Here is a 12,214-nt window from a genome sequence, read left to right on the forward strand (position 1 = left end):
TGTCAGTGTCAGTGTCAGTGTTAGGAGCTGCAGCTGCTCTCTTCATCCTCACTGGGGCGCCTTGATCCCTGTGGGTGGAATTCACCCATACGTTGCCTGGTCCAGATTGGATAGTTTATGCCAGTATTTTAACCATAAACTTACCTCCCCACTGGAGGTGTTGGAAACCATATGAACCAGTTAACTACCCAGTTAACTGTCCTCTCACATTCTATTATATAAGTTATATATATATATACGTATATACACACATATATATGAAATACTTGTACTTTCGTGCTTTTACCAAAGTCACTCTCCCACCAGAGATTCTTTATCCCTTCTTTTCTTTTTCTCCTCAGCTTTACTGAGATATAATTGACATATAATATTGTGTAAGTTGTAGGTTACAACATGATGATTTGATACATGTATATATTGTGAAATCATTACCACAATAAAGTTAGTTAATACATTCTCTGCCTTACATGATTAGCAATTTTTCTGTGGTGAGAGTATTTAAGATCTACTCTCTTTCTTCTGTCCAAATATTCTCCTATCTCGCCACTCCATTTGAAGTTCCATCTTTTGTTGGAAATCTCCTCAGGTCCAGCTTTAGTCTTTCATTTCTCTTAATCCCAGTAACATTTTATGGAGACTTCATAGTTTAATATTTGATTTTGTCATTTTCTGGAGTCATTTGATTATCATTCTCTTAATATATTATGCTTTTTCTTTCCTACCACATGGGAGACTCCTCACAGAAAGGCCTTTGAACTTTGAAGGTCTCATGAGGAAGCCGATGGAAGCTCAAGTTGGGTCATTTTAGAAGAGTTTAATAAAGGATGATTTACAAATGTGTGAAGAAGGTAGAAGGAAACCGTGAGGCAGTATCCTTAGTGTTAGTAACAGCATTCTCTCCTCTAGGCCCCAAATGGTGAGTGGAGTAGTCGCCAAAACCCAGAGGCAGAGGGAGCAGTGTGGAGAGGGCCACCCAACAGGAGCTGTGCTGTGCACAGACAGCCTGCAGGAAATAAATACTCATCTCACTCTCCTCTCAGCATTTCACCTCTTGCTGATACTTCTTATTGGCCAAACCCATCCAGAAGCCAGAGGACAAGTGAACCCATCCATGAGATTCATGCATATCACCTTTCCAGGGTACAGAGAAAGATGAAAAATGGTGGAGGGATGATTACCAGTGACCATGAGTGACGACCAGCACAAGCATCGTACCATTTAGCACACTTATTTGCATTCTCTCAGGTTCCTAACACATTGTAGAGCTGACTGGCAATTTGTAGAACCAAAATGGCGGGGCCATAAACACCAAATATTGCACATTGTTGCTATAGTCACTCACCAAAGAGAATCTTCATGGATTTTTCCACGCAGATCCTACTGAATAGTACTTTGATTATTCATCAGAATTTTTGGTTACAGCTAACCAAATATAGAACCATCATTAGAAACATCATCATTCAAGAATGCAAGGAGCAGAAACTTTTGAGGATGTAGCAGTGGGTTGATAAGTGGCTGGCACGTGGCGAGATCTGACTAGGATGATTCACTATTTCATCTAAAACCAGTTTTATAGCTTCTTGCATTTCAATTATTTCTTTGGAAAGGCATCCTATGGTTTGGAAATTTTGCTTGTCTCTAGAAAACTGTTGTCGTTTTATTTTCATATTCCCTGTCATTTAAATTTCAATTAGTGCTGCTAAACCCTCACAGAAAGATTCCTTCCAGCACTCTAGCTCTTTGCCTACTTGTGACAAAATGCATATCAGGGCAGATCTCAGGCATCTAAGGTAGCAAAACCAAGAAAACATTTTTAGTGAAGGTTCAAATGGAATTGATTTGAATTAGTCTGTTGACATATATAATGGTAAAGAAAACAATTTTCTCTTGGTGAAAAACTTTGGGGTGGAAAGATATTACAACACTGTGGATCAATGTCAGAAAGACATCTGAACAAATGCCATCGAACATCTAAGTCACTGAAGTGTCAGCTGCTTTGAGAGAATATAAAGAAAACCTGATGAATTTCATCCTGGAGTTAAGTAAAAAAAAAAAAAAAAAGCTCTGCTAGAGATAAGGAAGGAAGAAAAGAAGTTGCATGGTCCTGAGATACGTATACCCTTTGAACTCAGGATGCTAGAGCTTATTAAAAAATCCCAAGGTTACTGAAGCTAAAGATGGTATTAAATTCAAGGTTGAGTAATGCACTGTAAATGTTACTTGCTTGCTCATAGGTACATAAATGTTATTTATACTCTTGATCATTTTAATTTAATGTATGAACTTGATCTTTCTTGGCAGGGAGTTGTCAAACATGAGTGAATTATACCAATATCGTAGAAGGAGAAATGAAAGAAATGATAATTGACAAGGTAGACTGATTTAAATATTTATTGATTTCATTTCAACAAATAATGATTATTTTGATATTACCTGCAGTCATTTGGTGCATGCCTGAGAAGAGAGAGGAGGGGCCCAGTTTTTCTTAACAGCCTGTATTGCCGCCACTTCTTTTATCAAGCAAGTTCTATCCTCTGTCAACTCCATGTAACTGTTTTCAGGTCTCTTTCTTCTAAGAACTTAGGGGTCCTGTGGGAAGTAGACGTGTAAATGAGAACTGATTTTAAGTTTCAAATGTTTACCCCATTTCTGAGTAAGGGAGTGCTCGCTTTTCAACTTTCAGTCTCTTCAAAATCTGTATCTGTAGCAAATATTTATCAAGTGTTTGCTATGCACCACTTTATGAGCATTGGGAATGGAGGGGTAAACATTACAGAGAAGTTCCTTACCCCCAGAGAGCATGCACTCGAATGTCAGAAACTAGGTAATAAACAAATAGATGCATGAAATATTTTCATTGTAATGAAAGAAAATGTGTACTGATATTTAAGTGTAATGAAGAAAACAGAGTAAGGTAATGTGAGAGAGAGCGTGAGTTTGAGCTGTTTTAAATTGAGTGGTCTTGGAGTCCCTTTCTGAAGGGGAATATTTAAGCTGAGACCTGAATGACAAGTAAGAGGCAGGTATGAATAGTTGAGAGGACAGAACGTTCTAACTGAATTGAAAAGCAAGGGCAAAAGCCTTGAGGTGGGAGCACAGTTTATTATGTTCAAGGTAAGCAAGGAATGGTCGAATGCCTTTAGAGAAAAGCCCAAAATGGTATTTAATTTGACATTTAAAAAGTTGTATTGGTCTAAACTCATGCTTTTAAATGGTCCCAGTGTGCTTGGAAATCGAAAGTTCACTAATAACAATTCTAATCTGATTAGGACTTTTGAAATGTTACACATATCTCAAATGATTCGGGAGAAAACTTACTCTTCACAAAATAGATAAGAATTTTAGTAACAAATCAAGCGACTTCTGTATATTGAACATATAGTAAGTGCTGTGTGTATTGTATACAGGCTCCATGAGAAAAATATAAAGTATTGATAACCTAAGAGAGAACTTTTTTTTGTATAATAAAAACATAAGTAATTTATTAATATTTGAAGGCAAAAACATAATTTTAAAAGATTTAGACCTATGTTAGGTGTGATAGAGTATGTATGCTTTCTTGAAATTCAGAATCAGATCCAAGAGTATCACTTTCAGAATGTTCTAGTAGATTGAGTTTACTTTTAGTTGTCTTTGATGAAACAGTCACTATTCTACTCTCTTTCTTAATGGAAATGTGTTTTTTCGAAGACTCACTTTTAATTGGTTTATTAACCAAAGAATTATTTTGCCCAGTTCCTTTGCTTTTCTGCTTTACAAGTGAGTCAGAGCAGGAATGCTGGTCCTTCCCAGGTTGTTTCTTAGCAGAGTATTTTTTGGTATATTCACCTGCTTTGGTCATTTCTCTGGAGGCACCGCCTCCCACGCCGGCCGTTGGCGCCAGCCTCATCAAGACAGAACTTTTATCTTCAAGATGAGCAGAGTTGAGATACTGGGAAGAGGTACCATAAAAAGATAACTAATGGCACAATGTCACACCAAGTCCAAATGAATCATGAAGTGATAATGCGGAAAGCAAGGTTACTTACAAAGCACAGTGCTCAGAGTGGCTTCTTGAAGGAAATGAGATTGGAATTGGTAGGAAGAATTAAGTGACCAGAGGCTGGTGGGGTTTATGGTAATGAGCAGGAGTGACAGGAGCAGTGACATATCAAATACTTGTTACGGCCTTTCTTCCTTCTTCTTCATACCATGAAGCTGAGTAAAGTTTTCATAACTTGATTTTGTTTTTGGCACGATCCAAATACTTACCTACATCATTAAGAAATAGCGTGAGACTTTTTCCTTACAAGAATGATCTCTTTCTATGTTACTGACAACAAGGCTTCCTGTCCTACTAGATAGCACCTCTGTGAAGAAAACTCTAGTCCCCAAGGTATTACTTTTTAATTTTCATGATGCTTCAGTTTTGCAAACAGATGAAACAAATATAACTTCATTCAGTATTGAGAAATAAGAAGGATGTGATGTAATAATTCCCGTTGTTGATATCTACCCCATTTCTTCTACGACGAAGTAGATGACTTGGGGTCGCTGGGCCCCATGTACCGCGGCTACACTTTACAGTGTCTCCTAAATGGTGTTCCTTGAAGGTGAATCAAGGTTGTTGGTGTATCCAAAGTTGCTAGACCCCTCTCTATGGGGCCTGCCTGATCCTGAAAAAGGACTGAAAGCAAATAAAGAAATACAGCTCAGTGAGCTGTTAAATCAATGGTGTAAATGGACTCTTGGCACCTCACTGACTTTCACTGGTCATTGAGTCAGGTCCACACTGTTTGTTGAGAGTCAGTTCACTAACTTGTCCTTCCTTTTATCATCTGCTTGGTATTTCTCTGTACTGGGGCCAAGCTGCTACAGACTGTCTGAGATGTTACTCTGTGCGTGTGTGCATGCGCACCCATACACGTGTCTATTTTCTTGAGGTCTTCGAATGGTTCCTAAACCTAGCTAATCATTACAGTCACTTGGGGTCTTTTACAAAATACAGATGCTTGGGACTCACCCCAAATCATTTAGATAAAAATTTCTATGCCGGGGCCCTGATACCAGTATATATATTTTTTTAATTAATTAATTAATTAATTTTTTGGCTGTGTTGGGTCTTCGTTTCTGTGTGAGGGCTTTCTCTAGTTGCGGCGAGCGGGGGCCACTCTTCATCGCGGTGCGCGGGCCTCTCACTGTCGCGGCCTCTCCCGTTGCGGAGCACAGGCTCCAGACGCGCAGGCTCAGTAGTTGTGGCTCACGGGCCCAGCCGCTCCGCGGCATGTGGGATCTTCCCAGACCAGGGCTCGAACCCGTGTCCCCTGCATTGGCAGGCAGATTCTCAACCACTGCGCCACCAGGGAGGCCCACCAGTATATTTTTTTAAAGTTCCTTCAGGGCCTCTAAAGTTCAGTGAGTCTTGAGATCCACCAACCTCAAATGAGAGGACGAATGCCTTGATTTGTATGCGTGCATTTCTGTCAGATGCTTTAAATGAAGTTATTAACCAAAATGCATTTCCAGAGTTCGGGTCATTGAGTTTAAAATCAAGTGAAATACATTTCTGGGTGATAGAACAGTAAGGACATGAAGAGAACTAGGGTGATGTACACAGACGTAGCTGCTGTCTCTGATGCAGCACAGATACTGACCAAAGAAAGCTAGTGCTCAGGTCACAGCTGCAGAAACACATTTAAGAACAATCAGTGACTTTACAATGCCATTACACCAGGTGTGAGGTAGTCACTGGCATTCAACTTCCTGTTCCTTGATCAAGAGGAAGACTTTAGCTGGCCAGCAAATCACATCAGACTGTACTAGCCTGCTACACATGGGTACTGGGAGGTTCTGATGAGGCAGTGTAGTCCTCACTCCTTTATGGAATAAAGTAAATAAGAAAGAAAGAAAGAATTCATAAGTGCAAGTCCTTTCTATCTGTAAAGAGCCATGTCAGTGGTAAAGATCCATCTTCCTCCTCAGGGCAGTGCAATCACTCTAGAGGGTGAGCAGTTTTTCAGGCCATTGTAAGTGGTAAAACAGTGGCAGAGAGTACAGAATTTGGACTCATATCAGATTGAACTGTGGCTCCACCTCTTACTAGCTGAGTGACCTTGGGCAAGTTCTTTGACTTGTTTAAACCTCTTTTTCTCTTAAATGTAGGCAATTACAAGACTGGTGTGAGAATTACAGATAATTTGCTCATAGATTCATTTAGTGAGCATTTGTTACTTAACCTACCATGGATCTGGTACTGTTCTAGGAACTGGGGATAAAGCAAAGAATAAAGCAGACAAAGTCTCCAGCTTTCATGGAACTTACAGGGGTATAGCACACCAAGAACAATAAACAGGCAAAGACATAGTATGCCAGGCGGCTGATAAGGGCTTTGGAGAAGAAGGAAGCAAGGCGGAGAGGGTAGGAATTCTAGGGGAATGCAGAGTTCATGGAGAATGTTGAGACTTTATATCAGGAGAGTCTCATTGATAATTGAGAAGAGTCCTGAAGGAATTAGGACAGCTGAGCCAGGTAGATATGTATTGAAAGTTCACTACAGGCAGAAGACATAGCAAGTGCAAAGGCACTGAGGTGGCATTGTATGTGGAATTCTTGAGAAATACAAAGACGCCAGTAGGGCTGGAGCAGAGTGAGAGAGAGGGAGATTGGTAGGAGATGAAGTCAGAGTTAGTAATGAGGCCCAGTCACAGAGACAACACTTCTCAAGCTTTGATATGCATGGGAATCCCCTGGGGATGTTGTTGAAGTGTGGTTTCAGATTCAGTAGGTCTGGAGTGGGGTCTGGGGTTCTGCATTTTGAACCTCTTTTGGGTCTGCAGACCACACTCTGAGTAGAAGCGGTGCAGGGCCATGTAAACTTATAAATAAGGATGTTCACTTTGGCCCTGAGTGAGATGGGGAGCCGCGGAGAGGTTTGGAGCAGACTGATGCCTCTGGCTGTTGTGATAATGAGGCGTGGTTAAAAGCCCTGGCTGAGCTTGTATATTGTCTGGGTTTCGGTCCTAGTGCCACCACTCACTCACTGCCTGTCTTTGGCAAGTTGCTTAAACTCCCTTATCTCCCAACTTTTTGTTTCAAAAAATGCTAAACCTAGAGAAAAGGTGAAAGAAAAGTACAATTAGCACCCTTACATCTTTCAGCTAGATTGGTCAACTGTTAATATTTTGCTACATTTGCTTTATCTCATACTCTAAGTACGTATTATCTCTATTATTATTAACCATTTAAGAGTCAGTTTTTGACATAATGACCCTTCAACCCTAACTATTTCATTATGTACCTTCTAAGAGTAAGAAAAATCTCCTATGTAAATACAATCAGCTATCAAATTCAGAACATTTGATATTGATATAATCATCTAATATAAAATCTCAATTTAAATATAACCAATTTCCTCCCCAAATATCCTTAATAATAAGTTTATTCTTGTGTATAATCCAATCTAGGATATTATGTTGGATGTTATGTTGCTTTAGTTTTCATGTGTCATTAGTCTTTTGACTGAAAACTGAGTCACTTGACCTCAGCCTTATTGAAAAAATTAAATATAATTTTTTGGGTTCTACTAATTAACCCGTTTAATCTGGTTCCCATGTTCTTTTCAGATTTTGAGTGCTTCCTTTTTAAAAAAAAAAATTTTATTTATTTATTTATTTATACAAGAGGTTCTTATTAGTTATCTATTTTATACAATTAGTGTATATATGTCAATCCCAATCTCCCAATTTATCCCACCACCACCATCCCCACCCCCCTCCCCCCTTTGTGTCCATACATTTGTTCTTACATCTGTGTCTCTATTTCTGCCTTGCACACCAGTTCAACTGTACCATTTTTCTAGATTCCACATATATGTGTTAATATGCAATGTTTGTTTTTCTCTTTCTGACTTACTTCACTCTGTATGACAGTCTCTAGGTCCATCCAAGTCTCTACAAATGACCCAATTTCGTTCCTTTTTATGGCTGAGTAATACTCCACTGTATATATGTACCACATCTTCTTTATCCATTCATCTGTCGATGGGCATTTAGGTTGCTTCCATGACCTGGCTATTGTAAGTAGTGCTGCATTGAACATTGGGGTGCATGTGTCTTTTTTTTTTTTTTTAATTGATTGATTTATTTATTTTTGCTGTGTTGGGTCTTCGTTTCTGTGCGAGGGCTTTCTCTAGTTGTGGCAAGCAGGGGCCACGCTTCATCGCGGTGCGCGGGCCTCTCACTCTCTTGTTGTGGCGCACAGGCTGCAGACGCGCAGGCTCAGTAGTTGTGGCTCACGGGCCCAGTTGCTCCGCAGCATGTGGGATCTTCCCAGACCAGGGCTTGAACCTGTGTCCCCTGCATTGGCAGGCAGATTCTCAACCACTGCACCACCAGGGAAGCCCGCATGTGTCTTTTTGAATTATGGTTTTCTCTGGGTATGTGCCCAGTAGTGGGATTGCTGGGTCATATGGTAATTCTATTTTTAGTTTTTTAAGGAACCTCCATACTGTTCTCCATAGTGGCTGTATTAATTTACATTCCGACCAACAGTGCAAGAGGGTTCCCTTTTCTCCACACCCTCTGCAGCATTTGTTGTTTGTAGATTTTCTGATGATGCCCATCCTGACTGGTGTGAGGTGATACCTCACTGTAGTTTTGATTTGCATTTCTCTAATAATGAGTGATGTTGAGCAGCTTTTCATGTGCCTCTTGGCCATCTGTATGTCTTCTTTGGAGAAGTGTCTATCTAGGTCTTCTGCCCATTTTTTGATTGGGTTGTTTGTTTTTTTAATATTGAGCTACATGAGCTGTTTATATATTTTGGAGATTAATCTTTTGTCCATTGATTTGTTTGCAAATATTTTCTCCCATTCTGAGGGTTGTCTTTTCATCTTGTTTATGGTTTCCTTTGCTATGCAAAAGCTTTTAAGTTTCATTAGGTCCCATTTGTTTATTTTTGTTTTTATTTCCATTACTCTGGGAGGTAGGTTGAAAAAGATCTTGCTGTGATTTATGTCAAAGAGTGCTCTTCCTATGTTTTCCTCTAAGAGTTTTATAGTCTCCGGTCTTACATTTAGGTCTCAAATCCATTTTGAGTTTATTTTTGTGTATGGTGTTAGGGAGTGTTCTAATTTCATTCTTTTACATGTAGCTGTCCAGTTTTCCCGGCACCACTTATTGAAGAGACTGTCTTTTCTCCATCGTATATCCTTGCCTCCTTTGTCATAGATTAGTTGACCATAGGTGCGTGGGTTTATCTCTGGGCTTTCTATCCTGTTCCATTGATCTATATTTCTGTTTTTGTGCCAGTCCCATCCTGTCTTGATTATTGTGGCTTTGTAGTATACTCTGAAGTCAGGGAGTCTGATTCCTCCAGCTCCGTTTTTTTCCCTCAAGATTGCTTTTGCTATTTGGGGTATTTTGTGTCTCCATACAAATTTTAAGATTTTTTGTTCTAGTTCTGTAAAAAAATGCCATTGGTAATTTGATAGGGATTGCATTGAATCTGTAGATTGCTTTGGGTAGTATAGTCATTTTCACAAGATTGATTCTTCCAATCCGAGAACATGGTATATCTCTCCATCTGTTTGTGTCATCTTTGATTTCTTTCATCAGTGTCATAGTTTTCTGAGTACAGGTCTTTTACCTCCTTAGGTAGGTTTATTCCTAGATATTTTACTCTTTTTGTTGCAGTGGTGAATGGGATTGTTTCCTTAATTTCTCTTTCTGATCTTTCGTTGTTAGTATATAGGAATGCAAGAGATTTCTGTGCATTAATTTTGTATCCTGCAACTTTACCAAATTCATTGACTAGCTCTAGTAGTTTTCTGGTGGCATCTTTAGGATTTTCTATGTATAGTATCATATCACCTGCAAACAGTGACAGTGTTACTTCTTCTTTTCCAATTTGTATTCCTTTTATTTCTTCTCTGATTGCCATGGCTAGGACTTCCAAAACTATGTTGAATAATAGTGGCGAGAGTGGACATCCTTGTCTTGTTCCTGATCTTAGAGGAAATGCTTTCAGTTTTTCACCATTGAGAATGATGTTTGCTGTGGGTTTGTCATATATGGCCTTTATTATGTTCAGGTAGGTCCCTCTATGCCCACATCCTGGAGAGTATTTATCATAAATGGGTGTTGAATTTTGTCAAAAGCTTTTTCTGGAGATAATCATATGGTTTTAATTCTTCAATTTGTTAGATATTTATATATTGAAGAATCCTTGCATCCCTGGGATAAATCCCATTTGATCATGGTGTATGATCCTTTTAATGTGTTGTTGGATTCTGTTTGCTAGTATTTTGTTGAGTATTTTTGCATCTATATTCATCAGTGATATTGGTCTGTAATTTTCTTTTTTTGTAGTATCTTTGTCTGGTTTTGGTATCAGGGTGATGGTGGCCTTGTAGAATGAGTTTGGGAATGTTCCTTCCTCTGCAGTTTTTTGGAAGAGTTTGAGAAGGATGGGTGTTAGTCCTTCTCTAAATGTTTGATAGAATTCACCTGTGAAGCCATCTGGTCCTGGACTTTTGTTTGTTGGAAGATTTTTCATCACAGTTTCAGTTTCATTACTTGTGATTGGTCTGTTCATATTTTCTATTTCTTCCTGGTTCAGTCTTGGAAGGTTATACCTTTCTAAGAATTTATCCGTTTCTTCCAGGTTGTCCATTTTATAGACATAGAGTTGCTTGTAAGTAGTCTCTTATGATGCTTTGTATTTCCATGATGTCTGTTGTCACTTCTCCTTTTTCATTTCTAATTTTATTGATTTGAGTCCTCTCCCTCTTTTTCTTGATGAGTCTGGCTAATGGCTTATCAATTTTGTTTATCTTCTCAAAGAACCAGCTTTTAGTTTTATTGATCTTTCCTATTGTTTTCTTTGTTTTTAGTTCATTTATTTCTGCTCTGATCTTTATGATTTCTTTTCTTCTGCTAACTTTGGGTTTTGTTTGTTCTTCTTTCTCTAGTTCCTTTAGGTGTATGGTTAGATTGTTTATTTGAGATTTTTCTTATTTCTTGAGGTAGGCTTGTATAGCTATAAACTTCCCTCTTAGAACTGCTTTTGCTGCATCCCATAGGTTTTGGATCTTCGTGTTTTCATTGTCATTTGTCTCTAGGAATTTTTTTATTTCCTCTTTGATTTCTTCAGTGATCTCTTGGTTATTTAGTAATGTATTGTTTAGCCTCCATTTGTTTGTGTTTTTTACGTTTTTTTCCCCTGTAATTTATTTCTAATCTCATAGCGTTGTGGTCAGAAAAGATGCTTGATATGATTTCAATTTTCTTAAATTTACCGAGGCTTGATTTGTGACCCAAGATGTGATCTGTCCTGGAGAATGTTCTGTGTGCACTTGCGAATAAAGTGTAATGTGCTGTTTTCGGATGGAATGTCCTATAAATATCAATTAAATCTGTCTGGTCTATTATGTCATTTAAAGCTTGTGTTTCCTTATTAATTTTCTGTCTGGATGACCTGTCCATTGGTGTAAGTGAGGTGATAAAGTCCCCCACTATTATTTTGTTACTGTCGATTTCCTCTTTTATAGCTGTTAGCCTTTGCCTTATGTATTGAGGTGCTCCTGTGTTGGGTGCATATATATTTATAATTGTTATATCTTCTTCTTGGATTGATCCCTTGATCATTATGTAGTGTCCTTCCTTGTCTCTTGTAACATTCTTTATTTTAAAGTCTTTTATCTAATACGAGTATTGCTACTCCAGCTTTCTTTTGATTTCCGTTTGCATGGAATATATTTTTCCATCCCCTCACTTTCAGTCTGAATGTGTCCCTAGGTCTGCAGTGGGTTTCTTGTAGACAGCATATATATGGGTCTTGTTTTTGTGTCCATTCAGCAAGCCTGTGTCTTTTGGTTGTAGCATTTAATCCATTCACATTTAAGGTGATTATCGATACGTATGTTCCTATTACCATTTTCTTAATTGTTATGGGTTTGTTTTTGTAGGTCCTTTTCTTCTCTTGTGTTTCCCACTTAGAGAAGTTCCTTTAGCATTTGTTGTAGAGCTGGTTTGGTGGTGCTGAATTCTCTTAGCTTTTGCTTGTCTGTAAAGCTTTTGATTTCTCCGTTGAATCTGAATGTGATCCTTGCTGGGTAGAGTAATCTTGGTTGTAGGTTCTTCCCTTTCATCACTTTAAGTATATCGTGCCACTCCCTTCTGGCTTGTAGAGTTTCTGCTGAGAAATCAGCTGTTAACCTTATGGGAGTTCCCTTGTA

The sequence above is a fragment of the Balaenoptera borealis genome (genome assembly GCF_965194805.1).
Source record: "Balaenoptera borealis genome assembly, chromosome: X".
NCBI lineage: Eukaryota > Metazoa > Chordata > Mammalia > Artiodactyla > Balaenopteridae > Balaenoptera > Balaenoptera borealis.